The following is a 19,789-nucleotide window of genomic DNA, read 5'->3' as shown; positions in this document are numbered from 1 at the left end:
TAACTCAAGCTTAAACAACTCCGGGAATAGTAAACCACTTCAACATGATCTTCTGATAATTCCCTTAATAAAAGTTATCTATCCGCTTTTAAGAAGAAAAAGTCAAGACTAAAATGTCTAACTTGACCAAGTAACCCGTCACGGTGGGTCAGGGACAAAGGCGTCGTGCTGCTGAGCCCAAGGACGAAGTCTCCATACCGTCCGCGGTGGCTGCTTTCCAGATGAAGGCAAAAAGTGAAGACGTCCGTGTGTCAAGATTTCGGCCCGGATTAGAGATTTTAAGACCTGTGGTCAAAATTAATCCTGAGCCCTCCACTACGGTGCGCCTTAGGGCACCATTACAGCTTCATTGCTTTAAAGGAGCCATGAAGACAAAATACAAGTTGGATTTATTAGAAAGACTGCTTAGTCCCGATAACAATGATACCTATATCATCGCAATCTTCGAACAAATAACCGAGATATTGAAGAAAACGTGTGAAGCCGTGGCGACCCCCTAGCCAATTTCCCGCAACTTTTCTATGACGTCACGGAACCTTGTTTGTGCGATTGGCGACCGCCTAACGCACCTGTCACGATGACACATGACTGGACGTCTGTAATGGGGCCTCTAGTTCCATTTGACCGCATCACTTGAATGCTACCATGCAGTTAACGCACTGAAAATTATATTTTATTGTTGGCCCGTATGACGTCCTTCTTGCTCATAACACGTCACTGTGGCGCAAAATTTGAAAGTGTTTAAATACTTCTTGCTTTTTTTTTTGGTAAAAAAACATGTCTTGTGTCTCTAATGGAGCGGAGTGAGATACTGAATCCTATTTGTTTCAAATTAAACGAAGTTGTATTTTCTCTTCATGGCTCCTCTAAACCCCAAAATATCGGCTCGTTCAAGTAATTACACGATGTTCACCACTCACTTCAGCGTGCCTTTGAAAGGCCGGATTCCACAATCCCAGCTAACAACGCTCTGATACTGTGCTTTGTTAGCCCTTACCACGACCTTATCATGCCACGCACTTTTCGCGCTGTGAAACTTCGTGGGCATTGCCCTGACGGCGCTGACGTCATTCGCTTCGGAAATGATGGAATCGTTGAACAAACTCGTGAACGGGACGATTGTTTTGTGTAGTTATCTTAACGCCTTCCACAGTTAGCTGCAATCCACACTATAGTCAGGTAACACGCAGCAACTCGTCATGACAGCACGGCGGTCTATCGCTCTCTCACGAGGGGTAACACCCACAATCTTTTACGCCTGTTTGAGCTAATCTCAGTTTTCTTTCAGGGTTGTTACTTTAAAGGAAGTGAAGACAATATACAACTTTGTTCAATATGACAGAAGCAGCCTTTAGTAACTCAAACAGCTTCATTCCAGCCACGAAAGACGTTTTTTTAACCGGAAAAACGCGAGGGATATTGAAAAACGTTTAAATATAGCGCCACAGTGAAGCAATAGTGACGCAATGGCGCGAAAAAGATGTTGTTACGGCATAGAGAAGTCACCTAAAAGTTGCTGGGGAGTCGCCACTGCTTTAATCTGTATTACTTAAAATCTCCATTGTTTGTTTTGAAGTTCGCGCTAAAATTAGTGTCGTCGTTATCTGGACAAAGCAGTCCGTTCATTAAACAGACTGCTTGTATTTCCTCTTCATAGCCCTTTTACACAGTCGGATTTAAAATACATACCAGAAGTATGCATTGATAGCGAACTTAATTCTTTCCCTCATATTTTTGTTTCTACTTAGAAGGGTGAGCTGTATTTAACTATTTGGGAAGGCTGCTGTAAGGTCCACTTATGAGCTTAGCGGCCAGGCGCCCGGGCTGCGCGTGAGAACCCGCCACTCTGTCTGGTGGCCCAGCACTGTAAACTCTACCCTGCAGCCATCGCCAATTGGTCACGGCGCGCACGGGAGACGGATTGTCTGGTCCACCGTATACCACAGGGATAATCCCCCATTGAGAAAGCAGACGGCGCCGCCGGATTCTGGGAACCGTCTGCGTGACGCACGAAGGTGGTGGGATTACCGGCGTCGAAGCGTGCGCCGCGCAAGACACCATTGTGAACGCGCCCCGGCCGGCACAGTGCACTGTCGCCGTCTTTGGCTCTCACCCCGCGGGGTCGCACGCACCTGCTCGTCTGCGAGCTTGCCGTTGACCCAAAGATGGCGGCGCCTCATTGAATATTCCGTGGCGTGCTGAGTGACAGCTGTCTACGTGAATTTGGGCACACCCTTACGCGTGTACGAAAGCTACAGCGGCGTTCCCGAGAGAGGGTAATCTCGAGGTTTTATAAGGCCGAACTTGGCCGTTGGTAATCGTTCTTGTCTGAGCGCCGAGCTGGGCAGTTCCCGGTGGGACAAGGAGTCTCGACCGTTGAAGCTAGGTTGGGATTTGTGAGCCCCCTAGAATAGAGGTTAGGATCGCGTCGGAGGTTTAGGGTGCAGAGCCGTACCGGGCAACTAGACGGATCCTGCTGCGAGACAGGGTCTCGACGGTCGTTTCTCGAGCGGTTTGTGTACGCTCCGGGAATAGGAGAGTTAGACGAAGTTGAGGAGCTCGAGTGATTTGTGCGCACTCGGAGCTAGCGTCTAGCTGAAGTTTGAAGTTTTTCCTTTTTCTACTCATGTACCCAGTTTTCCTACTGTAAATAGCTGTATATAAACTCCTCGTTTCATTTAATCAACCTCAACGCCTCGAGTTCGATAATTCGACCGCCATCTCCAAGAACCTCAACACCATCGCCCTGCCAGCCTCCTGTCAAATCAACCGGAGCCCGGGCGATTGGGTTCCTGATCGACACCGGACTTCGGGGAAACGAACCACAACCATCTTTACTGCTGCCTTAAAACACCCCCCTTTTGGTTAATGATCGGCCTGATTTCGTACTCCTCTACTTTGTACCCCTCTCCTTTTCCCATTATTTAAGTGCGCATACTGAAATGCTGTTTACTTCATCAAAATTATTCTCTCTCTCTCTGTTTACCAGCTTGTATCTCTAGAACCAGTTTTCAGTTGTTAATGCTAATGAACGAATATGAATGTGCTTTTTAAAAAGGAAATTCTCCCAGTACTTGAATTAACAGCTGTTTCTCGACCTCATCATGGCGGCCAAAAACACCACGAACGCCGCAGCGCCATCCTAGGTGTTTAAAAACCGTGCTTTTAATGTGAATGCGAGAAGACTGGATATAGTTGCCGAATCGCTTTGGGAACAAACGCTGCAAACTTCCTTTGAAAATAGGCCCCATACAACGTCTCAAATACAGCCATTTTTCGAGACCATACAACGTGAAAGGTCGTGCATTTTACCGTAAACTTTGATGAGAGCTTCGCAGATAAGAACCTCCTGTGCGATCTCTCCGCCAGCAAGGCGAGAAACCCAACACGGCTACAGTCCCCTCGGCAGACAATTGTGTTCCAATTTAATCTGCGTGTATTTAACCAGAGGCGAACAATACTACTCTTCTGCGTGCGAACGCAGCAGCGTCCCAATCTTGGTTACATTTTTATGACGTCTAATATCTTACATGAACAAAATGGGAACAAAATGGACAACACAGCGCTCTATAAAAAACAACCTTTATTTTCGCACTCGCAGAAATACAGTGAAATGAAGCCGAATTCCCGAAAAAGACGCCCCGTAACAGCTCCCGGGTTTTAATCTCATAGCTCAAATACGCAATTTCTTTCCTTTCATTTATTCAATACTGCAGGCTTACAAATTACAGTCAGGAAACTCACCACTAACAGGCTCACAGAATGCATGCTTACGCAACTTTCCTTGCGCTTGAAGTGATAAAAACCTCTTCAAAAATTGATCGGATTCGCTGATTTTAATAACTCCTTTAAAGCCCGTGTCCAACAAAGAAAAGTTTGAGAACTGCATTTATAACACTGAATGGCCTGTTGCTGCCGTTGTCATAATAATGCGAATTTGCGCGTTCACGTATTCCGTCATTTACGCAACGCTATGACCTCATTATTTAGAAGGAATGCGTCTTCAAACAATACCAACATTAGTGGACCAGAGAAAGGTTCGAGTGTTGTAATATTTTTGGAGAGGTTGTGTGAGCGTGCCTCCACCTCGAAAAAGCGATTGCGTGTATGCCTCATGGCTTAGCACAGGCCATATATAGAGTATTGCAGCACGTTTCAGGTTTTGCGCCCACTTTCGAAATCTTCGCTTACTAAAGTAAAGTTCACAAAATAATGTTGATTTTGATATTTATGTACTTAGCACTGGGTCGGGTAAACCATACTTCACAAAGTTCTTGTATCTCTCCGTACACGGATCCTTTGCATGGTCATTTCGGTACCGCGAATGTGTAGCTAAGCACAGGAGAAAAACTATAACGTATAACAACAAACCATACTATAACAACAAAACTATATAACGAAACCACAACAACAAATCTAAGGACAGGAGAAAAACTATAACGTATACGTCAGTTTTTCTCCCGTCCCTAGCTTTGTTGTCTCGGCTGTATTGTGCTCCAGCTACACTTCCCTACTTTTTCGGGCATACAATACCAGTCTCTTTTTTTTAGGTTTTGGTTACCAGATTCTAGTGGCAGTCAACTCTTTAAATACTCGCTAATCCATCTTGATTGTCCTTCTTCCTTTGTTCCTAAGCTTCACTTGCAAAAGTAAGCGGAAAATATCGTTTAGAAACCCTCACACGGTCCCGCACGTGTAGCTCATTGATTTTCAGTGACGTTTTTGCCCAGGCAGCGATAAATTCACACGCTCGATAGCATGGAGGATTCGTTGCAAATATATTTTCGCTGGATATTGATTCTCCTTTGTTTTTACAAATGAATTTCGCAAGGTTTACAGGTAGGCTGCCTAACAGTTTTGATTGATTGTGAGGTTTAACGCACCGACGCAACGCAGGCGATGATGCACGCCGTAGTGGAGGGCTCCGGATTAACTTTTACCACCTGGGGATCTTTATCGTGCGCCGAAATCTCGAACACACGGGCGTATTTGCTTTTCGCCTCTATCAGAAAAGCGTCCGCCGCGGCAGGGAATCGAACCCGTGCCTTAGCAGTGTATTCTTCAATAACTCGTGACTCGTTTGATAAGCACCTACAAGACACTGCAGGAAGCTGTGTTCGCAAAATTTCCACCAGACCGTTAAGAACACAAAGCAACTGCGAACAGCCAAACATTGGGTGCTGTTGTAGAAATATTTCCGCCATAATTTTCGTGTTTGCAGGTGAACTCGGTGTTTGGTTTACATCGACAGGTCGCAACAGTTTACTACAGGGGTTAGTTTCACTCGTCTTGTGTCTGTCGCCACCTGTTCATTGCCAATATAACGGTGCAGGCGCCGACGAAAATAACATGTTTGCCAGTCAGGAAGTTTTGCGGCACCCCCAGCTTCTCACTTATCCCACGAGTGTTTTTTTTTTTTTTTTTTGCTTTATACACGATGTAAAGGTTACTTACTGTTTACAAGAACTGTTCACAAAATATAAATTTTCTAACCGCTGTTTTAAAACGCCTAACGCGGTGAGAAAGTCGACCTGTTGCACTTATACATGAATTTGCAAAGCAAAATAGCCTGGCATAGAAACAAAAACACAAGGTTAGAACACGCTTAGAGGAGGAAGGTTTGAGCACTTTAGAGGGAGTTTCGGGTGGCAGTCATGGCAAAATTTACGTCGATACTATGGCTATTCTGGGTGTGTAACCATGTCTCTAATCACATGTACGAGAAATCGTTGTTTCGGTGGGTTAATTTAACATCCGGGCTTTGCACTAGCTGTGAACGCCAATAACAATAAAAAAACATCCAAAGGCATTGCTACGTTACAGCTGGTAACAGTACATTATCTTCACGTTGCACAACGAGATACCGAACAACATGGGGTATTAACTGGACTGGTGTTCTTGAAACAATGATGTTCTTGAAACCATTCGATTGATTTATAACTTGCAAGGATTCCGTTATTAATTTTTTAAGTACATGTAGTGCCTGAAAAAAAAACATTGTCCACAACTTACTTTTCTGCATTAAACTAGTGCACCGTGCTTCTTATTACCGAGATTTGGGATCGCCCAATGCTGAACCTATTCTCTGTAAACGAAACTCCAGGTAAACTGGATATATTTCCCCGGTATCTTCAGGTTTCGTTTAACGAATGTACACTGAAAACTAAGCATAAGCCGCCTTATAAGACAAAAGATATTCCAAATGTTGCAGTGCACTGCAAGTGCGCTCTGGGTTCCAGAGATGCAGGTGACGTCCACGATGCTGGTGTTCGAGTTAAACAACGCGTGCGTGGACTCACCTAGGCTAAGGCCTCTGGCGCGACTGCTTGCTGTCGGGAAAATTGATACGTCTGGTGCGCGTTATCGCTTTCGGTTGTGACCGTATCGTCCCGCAGAAAATACGATAAAAAGAAAAGCATATGGCCGGAGGGGGAAAGGATGCCAGCAAATACGTGGAGGGAGACCAGTCTGCGAGGATGAGCTAAGGAGGAAGGAGACGAGCGTGAATGATGTTGAGGAAAAATTGTAAAAGAGGTGCCGCTATGTGGGGAGCTAAGGTGAGGGTAACGGAGAATGAAAGAAAGGACGGCGCCGAACAGATAGGGGAAGACAGCACACGAAGCGCTATTGAAGCAGAGGCAGGATCGGAGAGGAGGGAAAAGATGGGAAGGAGAGAATGTCGTATTGGGAAGGGTTGTGGAAAGCAGTGTGAAAAGGGAGCGGGGAATTGCAGTATAGCGTGCGGAGGCGGCGAAAGGAAGGAGAGGAACAATATTGAATTGTGGGAATAAAGAGAGAGGGAAATGATAGGATTGAGGGACGTTTGGGGAAGAGAGGGATTACTTTTTCACACTACTCACGTTGGAATCGTGGGTGGGGAAAGCCGAAGGAGAAGGACAGAGAGGAGGAAGTGAAACCACATGACACGAGGGGCAGGACGGAGGAAAAAAAGAAACATCCCCCTCGCGAGGGGCACGATCAAATGCAGAGCATTTCTGCGGGGGGGCGCGCCTGCAAGTCGTATGGATTACGTATTGGTTGTTGTTGTTGTAATTGTTGTCTTCCAGCGTAGACATTGTCGATGAAGTCGATGGTGAAACGTGCCGTGAACCCCCTGCCGTGGCTATGACGCAACGTGGCGCGGCTATGACGCAACACAATCCAACACAATCCACTTTAATCCAATCCAATCCAAATCCAAGCCAATCCAATCGAATCCAATCCAATGCCCCTCGCGAGAGAGTGTTATAGCGCCGAAATCGCCACCACGCGAACGCGTGATGCTGACGTCACGATCACGCCACAGATGTTAGCGACCGCAGCGCGCGCGAACGACATATGTGGTTTAAGCGCGAACCGACCACGGCGAAAGAGCGCGATGCGAGCGCCCCACCTGTTCTTGCGCGCGAACCTAACGCGGCGAGAGAGGGTGTTGCGCACGTCCCCACCTGTTGTGCGCCCGAACCGAACGCGGCGAGAGAGCGCGTTGCGAGCGGAGAGAGGGCGAGGAGGACGCGGGGGAGAGGCCGCACCTCTGGCCGACGGTTGAATGAGTCAAGGATATAAGGCACGTTCGTAACCTTCCGTTCTGTGTCGGCTTTGTGGCTCAGTTGGTAGAGCACCGTGCACCTTGCGTTCCGCCCGCAGAGTCGTAGGATCGAAACCTGGCGCCGGCAAGTATTATTTCTTTATATAGTGTAGGGGGAGCGATGCGGACGCGGACTACGGACGCCAACGCGGGTGACATCGTGAGTTACTGAAATGCTCTGCATTTAAAAAGTTCTTTTCGTAATACTGTTCACAGCCCCAACTTGCGTGGTTTTCTCGCGCCTATTCGATATCTGGTCCGCAGTTAGATGCCTTTTCGGCACAAGAGCGTTACGTTCTAGAGGAAACAAGTACCCTCCGGCGACTCTCCCGTACCGGGAGGAAGGGCTGCCCATCTCACCCAACTCATTCATTTTCCCAGGACGTTTCCCCTCTTAGTCATAACCCATCTCCCATAAACGCCCATTATTGACCGAACGAGTGGGCCACTCTCAAAGCGACCAAATCGGATCCAAGGGTCAAAGGCCTTGGCAAGCACATCGGTGGGAGGCGTTTGCTATCATTCTCTGGCGATAAAAAAAATAACGAAAATGACCAAAAATGGAAAATCTGCATTATGGAATTGTAAAGGCCTGCAGCTCATTTCGAAATACCCGCTGCTCTTCTTCACCGCACCGTCGATGTCTGCTATGGTGATTGCATTCCATGGTGCCGCTTTCTCTCCGCCCAGCGCCTATCACACCCCCTGTAACCACGACCAGTTGCCGTCTAACTCGTGAGTCTGCGTGCCTCACTCGGCAGGCTAAAACTTCTTAGCTCCCATCCCATGACATCATTTACCGCATCTATCGGCGCCCTGGCCATCCTTCCTGTCCCACCTGCTCTGCCTACACATCCATCCCTCATTCTAATTTGAAATGCACCCCATCATCTCTTGTCCCATCCCTCTCCTCCATCACTTCCTCGGAGCACTAGTCTCCCCCGCCGACAGTAAACATCCAGGCTGGCCAGGAGCTCCCTATGGACTTGTGCACTCCATCCGCACGAACATTCTGCAGCACTGCGTGAACCCGGTGAATTGAAGATTGAAATTAGGACCTGGACCTAGGTCCTGCGGGCAATAAAGTTTTCTCTCTCTCTCTCTCTCTCTCTCTCTCTCTCTCTCTCTCTCTCTCTCTCTCTCTCTCTCTCTCTCTCTCTCTCTCTCTCTCTCTCTCTCTCTCTCTCTCTCTCTCTCTCTCTGTCTCTCTCTCCTTCTCTCTCCCTCCCTTCCCCTCTCTATCTCTCTCTATCTATCTATCTATCTATCTATTTTCTATTTATCATCTATTTGTCTGTCTGTCTGTCCGCTTCTTAGCGATGGCGAACTATAGGAAACTTGTTCCATACAGAAGCAAGTGCATCTGATGTTTCTGCTGACGCAGCCCTGGCATTCCGCTTATGGGCACTATAGAATACAATATCGTTTAATCTCATTTAAATTCATTCATGCCGGTGAAATTTCAGATTTCCTGGATTGTTCCCGGAAAGATGTGGGAGGGACTAAAATGTAAAATGTCGGTTACTCTGAGGAAAAGCAGATCGTAGCGACTGCAACATGATCAATCAATAGTAATGGGGCGTACAGCGACAGTTGACGTTGGTCTGTGTGATCAGGTTTTTTTCAAGTCGTGTGCGCTTCTCTTTTTATTGATCAAATTATGCATCCCCAAATTTTAATTAAGAGCGAGCTCAATCAATTTTAATAACTGGAGAGGCCTTCTCGGCGGTTGAAATTGGTGTTGTTCTTGTTTGTATCTGACAATATTTGCAGAAAAGAAAGATCCATGGTTTATATTATAACTAAAGTATAGGAGAATGAGTATACTGCCGATTAATTATCGTCACTCTGGAAAAATAGCGAGAACTATAGCCCGTTTTGCGAAGTATATAAACAATATTTGCATAATACACGAACTGCCTCATGGAGCTGATCTGCGCTTGAAGATTGCCAGTGAGTTTTTGGACAAGGAACACTGTTGCCCGAGAATTGAACGGTAGCAATGTGATCAAAAGCGGATGGCGCCTCTGAGGTAGGGACGGTAAGGCACTACGATTTTAAACTGCCCCGGCAATCGTGAGATCAGCGGGCCTGGATACGGTCGACGAAGACACTTTCAGGTCCGCGGCTGTAGGTGGAATGGCCACCGGATTTTTGCTCAGCAAACACTGGCAGGCGTCTTTCGGCCTGTACGCCACGTTCAATTTATGAGTGAGTCTATAAATACGTCGATCGAAGAATCAATCAACACAATATTTATTCCACCGAACAAAATTAATGAAAAATCAATGAACCTATTCACTGTAAAAAATAATTTCAATCAATAACTTCACTTGATGCCGAAACGCGCAGATTCTTCATGTATTCGCCTCTCAAATACTTTTTTCCTTTGGAGAAAAAGAGACCGGGATGAGATTCCAGAACAAACTAGAAGAAAGAAATGTCTTAGGAGAAAAATAACACGCACACACATACACTAGGGTCACGGAAATATAGGTTTAGAGGCTTGCATGTTCTCAAAACTTAAACACTCACAAGCGCAAAGTACACACGGCAGCTCTAATTAAGCACTGATCAGGACCTGACTGTGCATAACCCGTCGGATTCCGGGGAGGGTGTGGTGCAGGGGTAGAGGGCAACCAAAAAGAACTCGTCTTGGTGGAGTCCTTACATGCGGTCCGGCTACGAGGGGCATGGGTGGCAGCTTCTTGTATAGGCGCAACCTTCGGTACTGCGTCGTAGGCGGGAGTGCCATCCAAGAAAGTTCCACGGGAAGGTTGGTATCAAGACCACGGCATATTTATCGTCATTACTTTCTCTCCAAAATACACTTGGCGGATATAGAAGAAAACGGCGCCAGAGTACACAAGCCATCGCTGCCGGCTCCCTGGCATTACGACTGCTGTATCTTCACTACACCCCGTGGGCTTCGCTGCCGCCTGTAGCATGATGCACTTTATGTCATAGATGGCCGGAATCACAAGGGCAACAGTCAAGTGGCTGCACTTTCCAAATGGCAAATATCCCATCAGAACCATTAGCAGGTAGCCTAAGACGAACCAATTTGGAAATGCGATCCACGTGACGGTTTCTGACACAGAACAACACCGGACGTTGCGAACACCGGAGCAAACTCATTTGGATCAATGCCTTCCTCCTCGTGCTGCTTTAACTGCATTCCACGTTTGACGACATGCCAGATGTACTCACTGGAACGTGTGTCCATTTCAATATAGAAGTGAGGGGAAGATCTTGGAACGGGGTTGCCGTTCTCGTCGAGGAACTTAAGGCCGACCGAGACCACGTTCATCCGGGCCACATTGTCGCGTACCAACGCGTACTGGCGAGCAGATGGTCGAAGCTGGGGCTCGTCAGGTCTTCCCAGAACATCCGGGGACTCTGTATCCATGGCGCCGTAGGGTCCGAGCGAGTCGCGGGATGGTGCCGAACATTTCTCGAGGTTGGACTCCCAGGCAGCTCGTACGGTGGATGACTCGGTGGTGGCGTTGGGCCCGTTGTTCTCACCATTATATCCAACAATGTCGTCGACCGGGTGGCGGCCGCATTCGGAGCTGCTGCATGACGTGTGCTTGCCGACCTGTAGTTGTTCTGTGGAAGCAGGGCGTTCTGCGTCCACGACTGAGACCCCCGTTGAGATAAGGATGATGATGATGCTGTTCCTACTCCTTCTTCTTTATCTTCTGCCATTGTTCCATAAAAATACTTCGTCTTCTACATGCGAATGAAAATCCACCAATCTGATGAGAACGCTTCAAATGCGCCGCTAGTGCATCGTGCAGATTGGCTGGTTGGTGCCAGGAAATAGGCGCATACCCACTTACTGAGATTGGCTAAGACTGTGCGAACATATGATGCTTTAAGATGAGAAGAAATAGAACTAGACGGAAATCAAAGCGGAAAAAAACAGATTTAGGGAAAAGAATGCAAATATTTTGAGAAAAACATGTTCCTGTTTATATTTAAAAAGTCCGCGTATCGTCGTCTTCTGAGATGGGTACGCGCGCACGGAGGCCATCGGCCAAACCTTGGCGCACCTTTTTTTCGCGAAAGATTGCCGTATACGGCTCGGTTCAGGTATATGTTGTTCTACTTTTTTTGTATTTACTTGTTCTAACCGGAGTGCAATGGGTTACTGAGCCCGATACCCAGGGGGTGAAAATTAATCCGGAGTCTACGGCGCGCCTCATATCCCTTGTGTACCATCAAAGTGTTAGACCCAAGAATTTGAATTTTTGTACTTAGCCCCTCTGACTCCAGTTTTGATGGTGTAGAAAATATGTGAAGTGATGATGCTCCCTAGACGAAACTATTTCGACGCACATTATAAAAAAAAGATTCAAATAAATTTGTTTTGGGCCTCATACTTGGAGGCATCATTATTCTGGGGTTGAGTCATTACAGTTCGACCTCCTCCATGTGATTTTGAAAGGAATAAAATACTTATAATAAATCTACAACTTGACTACTACCAATGTATGTTACACGTAGAGGACGGATTTTTTAACCCAGCGTACTGTCAAGAACAAAAAAAGAAATCTGGCGCCTGTATCTGTTGTACTTTGTCTTCTTCGTCCACGACTAGTTTGCGCCACGTTTTCTTCTTTTGTAAGCGTACCAACTAGCTCAGCAACAAGTTGTGTTAAGAAAATAAAATATTTATTCATAAAAAAATTATTTATATGTCCCGAAAATTGTGCCAGAAGGGGTGCTGAAGTCTCCTAAGCCCTCCCTGCGCCCCCGGTACGCACCTGCTGGAGGTTACCAAGGGAGAAAACCGCTCCCTCTATAAGCAAGGCGGGTTTTCTGCAGGACTACTAAACGCGGGATCGGCTGCCGTATAAAATGTCGCCTCCAACACTTGGTGTGGCTGCCTGTTTTTAAAGACGATAGTCTTTCTTGGGCTACTTAAACCCAGAAATTTTGGTCTGTCTGTATGTCTGTCCGTCTGTCTGTCTGTGACTCGGTTCAGCCACCCGGCCAAAGCAAAACAATGCCTGAGCAATAGTCTTATATAGTCACAGCTGTTGCGACCGGGCGGGGGCACCCGATCCGAACTCCGTGGCCTCCGACATACGAGTGGTAGCGTGTATGATGCGAGCGGCCAGCCGCTGTTGCAGCCGTGAAAAAGTCCAAAAGCCGTAGGCTAACGTAACTGTTTACTTCATAGCGAGAGGTGAGCCGAAGCCAAAAAAAAAAAACAATGTCCGGACGGGCGAGGTTACAATACAGGACTCGAGCAGAGCGACCGCATGGATTCGCTGCTCAGACACGAATGAATTTCAGCGCCTGGGCTGCTTCTATTTATACCCAAAAGCAGCAACGGTCAAAACGCCAGTAAGTAGCAACAAGCCACGAACGGCACAGACACACACAACGCTCTTTCCAGAGTTCGTGAGTCATCGATAGCCTCGGCGCACGTGTAGTCCGAGAGAGGGGAGAGAGTGTCCTTGAAACATGCCTGGGCGCGCTATCGAATGTTGATCGCGCCGATAACGAAGCGTCTGAGCCGGGCATGTCGAGGCGTGAATGTATGATTCACCGACACGCTGGCGCCTGACGGCTGTGGCGCACGTGGTGGCTTCGCACGTGGTGGCTGATGCGGGAAAATACGGCGGCGTTGGCCGATTCATAACAGCTTTGCAAAGCGAGGTGTCTGGCCCGGCATGTCGAGACACGAAAGTATGATTCACCGACACGCTGGCGCCTGACGGCTGTGGCGCACGTGGTGGCTTCGCACGTGGTGGTTGATGCGGGAAAATACGGCGGCGTTGGCCGATTCGTAACACAGCTAAATCTACCCGTCTATGTCCGATGTAATGTTCATACTTGTCAACATTGTTGAAAAAGAACAAAACATTAGGCAAATATGAGACAACAAATCAATACAGAAGTGATATTTGCAGTGTTCCTTTATAAAAAAATCAAACATGCTTGACTTTTGCGAAATTAAATACTTCATCAACTGCAGAAAAAGAATTCACTCCGCCGTCGCCTGCTGTCGCCCGCGCCACTATAGGTTCTGGCGGCGTTTTAAGAAATCAACCGGCAACAGTTATGCAAGGTTCCACTAGATAGGTTCCACGTTCTGCTTGCAACGCACCTGGAGTAGGGAAACGCGGTTCTATAAACGTTGAAGTAGGGCGCCTCGATTAACGCGCGTCTTCGCCGTACGGCAGCGTTCGCATTGAGACACCCGGTTTGGAGCAGTGGAACGCGGGAAATTTAAAATGATGTAAGCAAACCTTTGGCGTCTTTACCTTGGGAGGAGCGCGACGCAAGAGGAACAACATGAGAGGTCAGCGGGAAAGCGAAGGGAGGCATTTACTTCGCAAAAGCCGATAAAGACTATCGTCTTTTGACGGCATTTGCAACGAGAGGAGCAGATACGCGGCCAATTTTTTTTTATCTGAGTAAATCTGACGATCGTTGAATAATTTTAGTTAATGATAAGTTTGCCTTACGCCTTAATTTGCAGCACTGCAATGGAGTTGTACGCAATTTTAAACCCTGGGCTGGTAGAGAGTTTAGGGGGGTCGAAAGAGGTGTAGATTGGACTGTGTCAGGTACGAAAAACAGAAGTACAAGGGATTCAGCGAATATTATAATTATGGCCAGTACATAAGACGCGGCATAAACTAAGGAACTGCAACAAACATCTGTGACAACAGTGTCGGTACAGACAGAAAAACATAATACGAGTTCGGAAGAGCACCCTCGAAGCTGCGCAGTTCAGAGCTGATTAAGCACTCATTGTGAGCAACCCGTCGCAGCTTGGAAGTCCGCAGTGCATTTAAAATCATAGATGTTGCCTCCACAGTACACTTGTCCGATCTTCAAGGAACACCCGCGAGTAAGGGAGCAGTTGTTACTCGCCCGGTGATGTTACCGGATTCGTTGATGTTTTCGGGTCTTCGCGACATCTCTGGGGCACTTTCCTGGAGGCTGGGGCAGCCGTTCGGGATGCACTTGACGCCACATGTCGCCAGGAATTCAACGTGCAGGGAATAAAAGTGGCCGTGCATTCCTCCCGCCGGATTCCGTCCATCAGCATCTTTAGCAGGTAGGCGAAGTCAAATCCGTCGTGAAAGGCTGGCCACCTGGCGTTTCCTGACAAGACGACACCACAGGACGCGAAGGGTTGAGCTTCTCCTGTTAAACTGTATGCCAGGTTTGACGAATGGCTGGAAGGCGTCTGATTGGTCCATCCGTCTCTTTCAGAAGAGAAGCGACTGGAACAGCTCGGAACGGGGTTGCCGTTTTCATGCTCACCGGGATCATGTTGATCAAGTTCGCGTTGTCGCGTACCAAGGAGAGGTGGTAACCCGATGGTCGGAGTTGAGACTCATGAGGCCTCCTCATGAGACGTAGGGATCTGTCTGCACTAGGTGCGCGATGGTGTCGGACTCTTGGTCGATATTACGTGCCCGCATCACTCGAATTGTGCAGGATCAACTGCTGGCGTTGTGCCTGTTTTTCTCGCCATTAACACGGCCAATTCCATCCAGCGTCATTGACCGGGAGGCGGCCGAGGTCGAAGATGGAGTGGAGGATGGCAAAGGTGTTCCGAGATGCACTGGTCTGTGGAAGCCGGGCCTTCTGTGCCCACGAATGTGATGACGACGACGGTGACGACGATGACGATGACGATGCTTTTGTGTGAATGGTGCATACCCACGAGGGGTTTGGCCGCCGTTACGCCTTTTCTTCTTCGACGTTTTTTTAAAGCCCAATTCGTCTTCTACGCGCGAATTCAAATTCACCAATCTGCTACAGTGTACTAGAAGGGAAGGTATGTCGTGCGGATGAAAAACCAATGGAGAGCGCGGGTTCCTTTCCGATGTAAAAATTGTATGGAGCGCAGGCGCACTCCAGGAAACTCCTGTTCCAGCCAGCGCCACCTATAAATTTTCAAATCAAACTAAACAGTTATTTGACAAGTTTTATAAAACTTTGTCATGAAATAAAATGGAGTATTTAGAAGAATCAATAACGAATAATTTCACGAACAAAACTTGCGAAACCAACTGGCTAGCAGCGGCCGCCAGGGGCACTGCTTTTAACAGGATTTAGAATGGTTAGAATGTTACAAATGTCTAACAAGGTTAGAATGTTGGTATGAAAAGACCAGAGAACAAACTGGGAAGACATGCGAACAAAGCCGTCAGACTAGCACAAAAATTTCATAAACGTATTTTCTTTTTCTTTTCTTTTATATTCTTTCTTTATTTATTTTTGAATTTTTTTCTCGAAGTGATTGTACTAGGCCACTGCCATGGAGATGTTTGTCACGCCATCCATTCCTTCATTTCAGAGACGGTTCGTCTGCCTTGCTAAAACGATTCTGATCAGGCTCTCTCGTTCCTCCTTCTTTTTCTATTTCTCTCTTCAATCTACGTAATAAATTCTTTCTTCGACTGCATTATTTTGCCTTATCTGGTTCTTTTTAATGAAAAAAAAATCTTCTGGCCAATCCGCCTGAGTGGGTATGTGCCACTTTATGGGCCACCACCACCACCACCAGTGACGTTACGACTAAGGTGGCTGTGCAACGCCACACCGTTACAAAGGGGAAGCCGCTAAGCATCATCATCATCGTTTCACAGCAGAAATTTTCATCACACAAAAGACCCTCCCAATCGGCCCCGAACGACACACCTTTCTCTTCTGGAACACTGTAAATTCGCTGAAAACGTATTAAACACGCACCACGTGCATAGGGCCCATTCTTTGGGGAATTGATGGCGAAATATCAATGGGGCGTACCCATTCAGAGGGATTGGCCAAGATATTGAAAGGCGGGTAAGAATTAGAACTAGACTGAAATCAAAGTGAGGAGACAACTTCTGGGAAAGGAGTTCTGCAAAAAAGTTTGAGAAAAACATGCTGCTGTTTCTGGTCGTCCTCGACGTAAACACTAGTTTGCGCCTCTTCGCAAGAGCTTCAGTGCCTTTTCAGCCCCGCTTTGGTGTCACCTGAACACCGATCATGCTGTCCCCTGCAAAGAATAATTAGTGCCAGTAATTGCGTCCCTTGTTGTAACCGTACATTGTCGAATTGTTTTATATTTTAATTCGAGGAATTTATGCGACAAAGTACGCGTATCGTCTTCTTCTGAGAATGAACATACCAGCAGAGGCCATCGGCCAAAGCTCTGCAGCACCTTTTCCTTCTGCATTTTCAAAGCAAAGCTTTAGTGTCCTCACTGATGTCATTGTACGCCGATACGCCCTGCAGGAAAGCCAACTTTCTGTGACAATGATGGCGAATGATCGTGGGTGAATTGAAAGGAAAAAACCCTTTCCGTGGCCGGAACCGAACCTGCCTTCGCGTTATGACGCCGGCATCTATCCGATTGCCCCGCTTCGACATGGACGATGAGAACGCCAAGCAGCAGGTATCGATTCGCGCCCTACACCTCAAACCCAAACGTTAGGCCTACGGAGTGCACACCCGAGAGTTGCTGTGGGTATTCTAGAAAAGTGCTGAGTACTTCCAGAGTAGCACATACTCGCCGTATGGGGTCGGCCAACCATAGAGTCCATTACGGGAAAGTTTCGCGTTCAATCATCGTCATTGTTAGACGAAGGGGTGCATGATTTTTCGTCTTTACTTGCTCTAACCAGAGTGCAATAGCTGCACTGAGCGCAATCCCCACGTGGTCCCTACTAATCCGGAGATTGCGGCGCGACTCATATCCCGGGTTTGGCGTCGGAGCATTAGACCCCAAAATTTGAATTTTCGTACTTAGCCCCTGCGATTCCAGTTTTGTTGTTGCCGAAAATATGAAGTAATGATGCACCCTAGACGAAGCTATTTTGACGCACTTTAAAAAAATAACGGACACAACGCGGTGGCTCAATTGCTGTGGTGTTGTGCTGCTGAGCCCAAGGACGCGGGATCGATTCCCGGCCGCGGCGGCCGCTTTTCTGATAGAGGCAAAAAGCCCGTACGTTCGAGATTTCGGCGCACGTTAAAGATCCCGAGGTGGTCGAAATTAATCCTGTGCCCTCCCTTACGGCGCGCCTCATCACCTGTGTGACGTCGGCGCATTAAACATCATAATCAATCAATACAAAATAACGGTTCAGATAAATTGTTTTGAGCTATTTGGAGGCATGAGTCATGCTGGGTTGAATGACTGAAGCTTTGAAGTATTTTTTTAATTGAATCATCCCCACAAGGACAATAGTTTCCGCAATATTAATTATTTCTTTTGTTGTTGTTTAACCTGAAAGTAGTGGGAGAGTCACATTCATTTTGCTTTAATTATTTTTATGGCCACTAAGTCTTCGCAAAATTGCTTGCCTTTTTAATGGACTTTGTAGAAGGTTTACCTTTGACGGGTTTTCGGTTTTGCAAAACATAAGATCTGACCGTTCATTGGGAAGGGTTCGCGTAAATGTTGGAGTAAAAAAATATCGTTCGCGTAAGACAGCATCGGGCGGGAAAACCAAACAAGACGACGCATCCGCTTACACTGCGTGGATACAGGGTCCACATCATCGTTCCCTCCTAGACTTCTTCCACGAGGCGAACATTTTCATATTCATCTAATCCTTCTTCCTCATCACCTAATCACAGCGCCTCATCTATGGCCTGCGGCAAAATGAACGCTGTAAAATAGCGTAACGTTAGGGCTAAGTGTAAAGAAAGCGCGAAAAAGCTTAATTAAGTCACTAATCACGAAACACGCATTTTTTAATCCACCCAGAAACTTTTCACCCTCTGCACTTCACCCTCTGTTCTTCAGAAAATCGCAATTTGTCATGTCCGCAGTTAAAAATACGAAGAAACTGCCGAGCGCGCGCACGTGAGCGCGGGCCTCGCGGTGACCGCCCGGCAGTTAACAAAATCAAGAAAATTCCGTGCGCTCGTGCGTGCTCGGCTCTCGATGACCGCCCAGAATCCCTTACTACTACTACTACTGTAGTAGTAGTAGTAAGCTTTATTTGGTGAAAAGGTGTGAGGGAAAGGGAGAGAGATCAAGGGTGGGATCTAAATTCCATGACCCCAGAATCTATTTGGCCATCCCTGGCCCTACTAAGCTGCGCAAGCTGCTGTGCAGGGTCCGAGCTGGACAGGGCTTCCTCCAAGTGACTCTAATGAGGTTTGGTGGCTATTTTCGTCCCAAGTAATTGGGCAATTCCAAACTTTATGGAATAAATCGGCCTTCTGGTGACATAACTTGCAGTCCTCATTATACTTTTCGGCGAACATAAGTGAGAGTCTGGACTTGGGTATGTAAGTAGGTGTTCGCCTGTATTTTTATAAGATTTCTCGCTCCTTCAGCAGTTAGGCTGAAGTGTGGCGTAGGCATTGATTTTCGGTGAAATCTATAGGATGTTAATTTGTCTGTGCATCGAACAGAGCAGAAAAGTTGAACAGAAGAGGCGAGATAATGGATCCTTGGGGCGTGCCCCTGTTTGGTGCCTTAAAGGGGTCGGATCGAGTGTTGCCTATGCCGATTGTTGCTGTTCTGTCTGATAGGAAGTTTCTAATGTTCTTTCCCCGCATTGTGTTTCCTCGGCGGCCTTAAGGGTAGAATCGTGCGATACATTTTCGAAGGCGCCTTTGAGGTCCAGTGCGAGGATTATTTGATCTTGGTCGTTATCGTTGTCTACGATATCGTGTTTTAACTGTAGAAAGGCGGCCTGGGTGGACAGTCCTTGCCTGAAACCGATCATGCATTCCGGAAAAAGTTGATGTTCTTTTATGTACTTTTGAAGACTTGCCGTAATTATTCTTTCGTAGATTTTGCCGTCACATGAGGGCGGAGAGATTGGTCTTAGATTTTTTATTTCAAGGGGTTTCCCCGGCTTGGGTATAGCTGTTATCGTGGAGGGTTTCCACTGAGGTGGTAGTCGATCTTCGAGCCAGAAATCGTTTATGTATTTAGCCAGGGCCTCTATTTGAGCATCGTTTAGGTTTCTTAGCATACTGTTTGTTATTCCATCTGCACCGGGTGCGCTTTCCTTATTGCTGGTCAATATAGCCTGCTGTAGCTCTTCCTTGGAGATTTCTTTATCAAGTAAGTCATGGGCTACCTTGATAGTTCGTGCGTACCGGTGGGATATTTCGGTCCAGGGGCGGTATTCTCGTAACTGTCCCTTTTGAAAACGTCCCTTTTGCGTCCCTTTCATCGTGACGTACTTCCGGTTAAGCAGTGGGCGTTGGTAGTAG

The sequence above is a fragment of the Haemaphysalis longicornis genome, unplaced genomic scaffold, assembly GCF_048455015.1.
Source record: "Haemaphysalis longicornis isolate Haplotype H1 unplaced genomic scaffold, Haemaphysalis longicornis Haplotype H1 scaffold_3, whole genome shotgun sequence".
NCBI classification, from domain to species: Eukaryota; Metazoa; Arthropoda; class Arachnida; order Ixodida; family Ixodidae; genus Haemaphysalis; species Haemaphysalis longicornis.
This window is presented reverse-complemented; position numbering follows the sequence as displayed.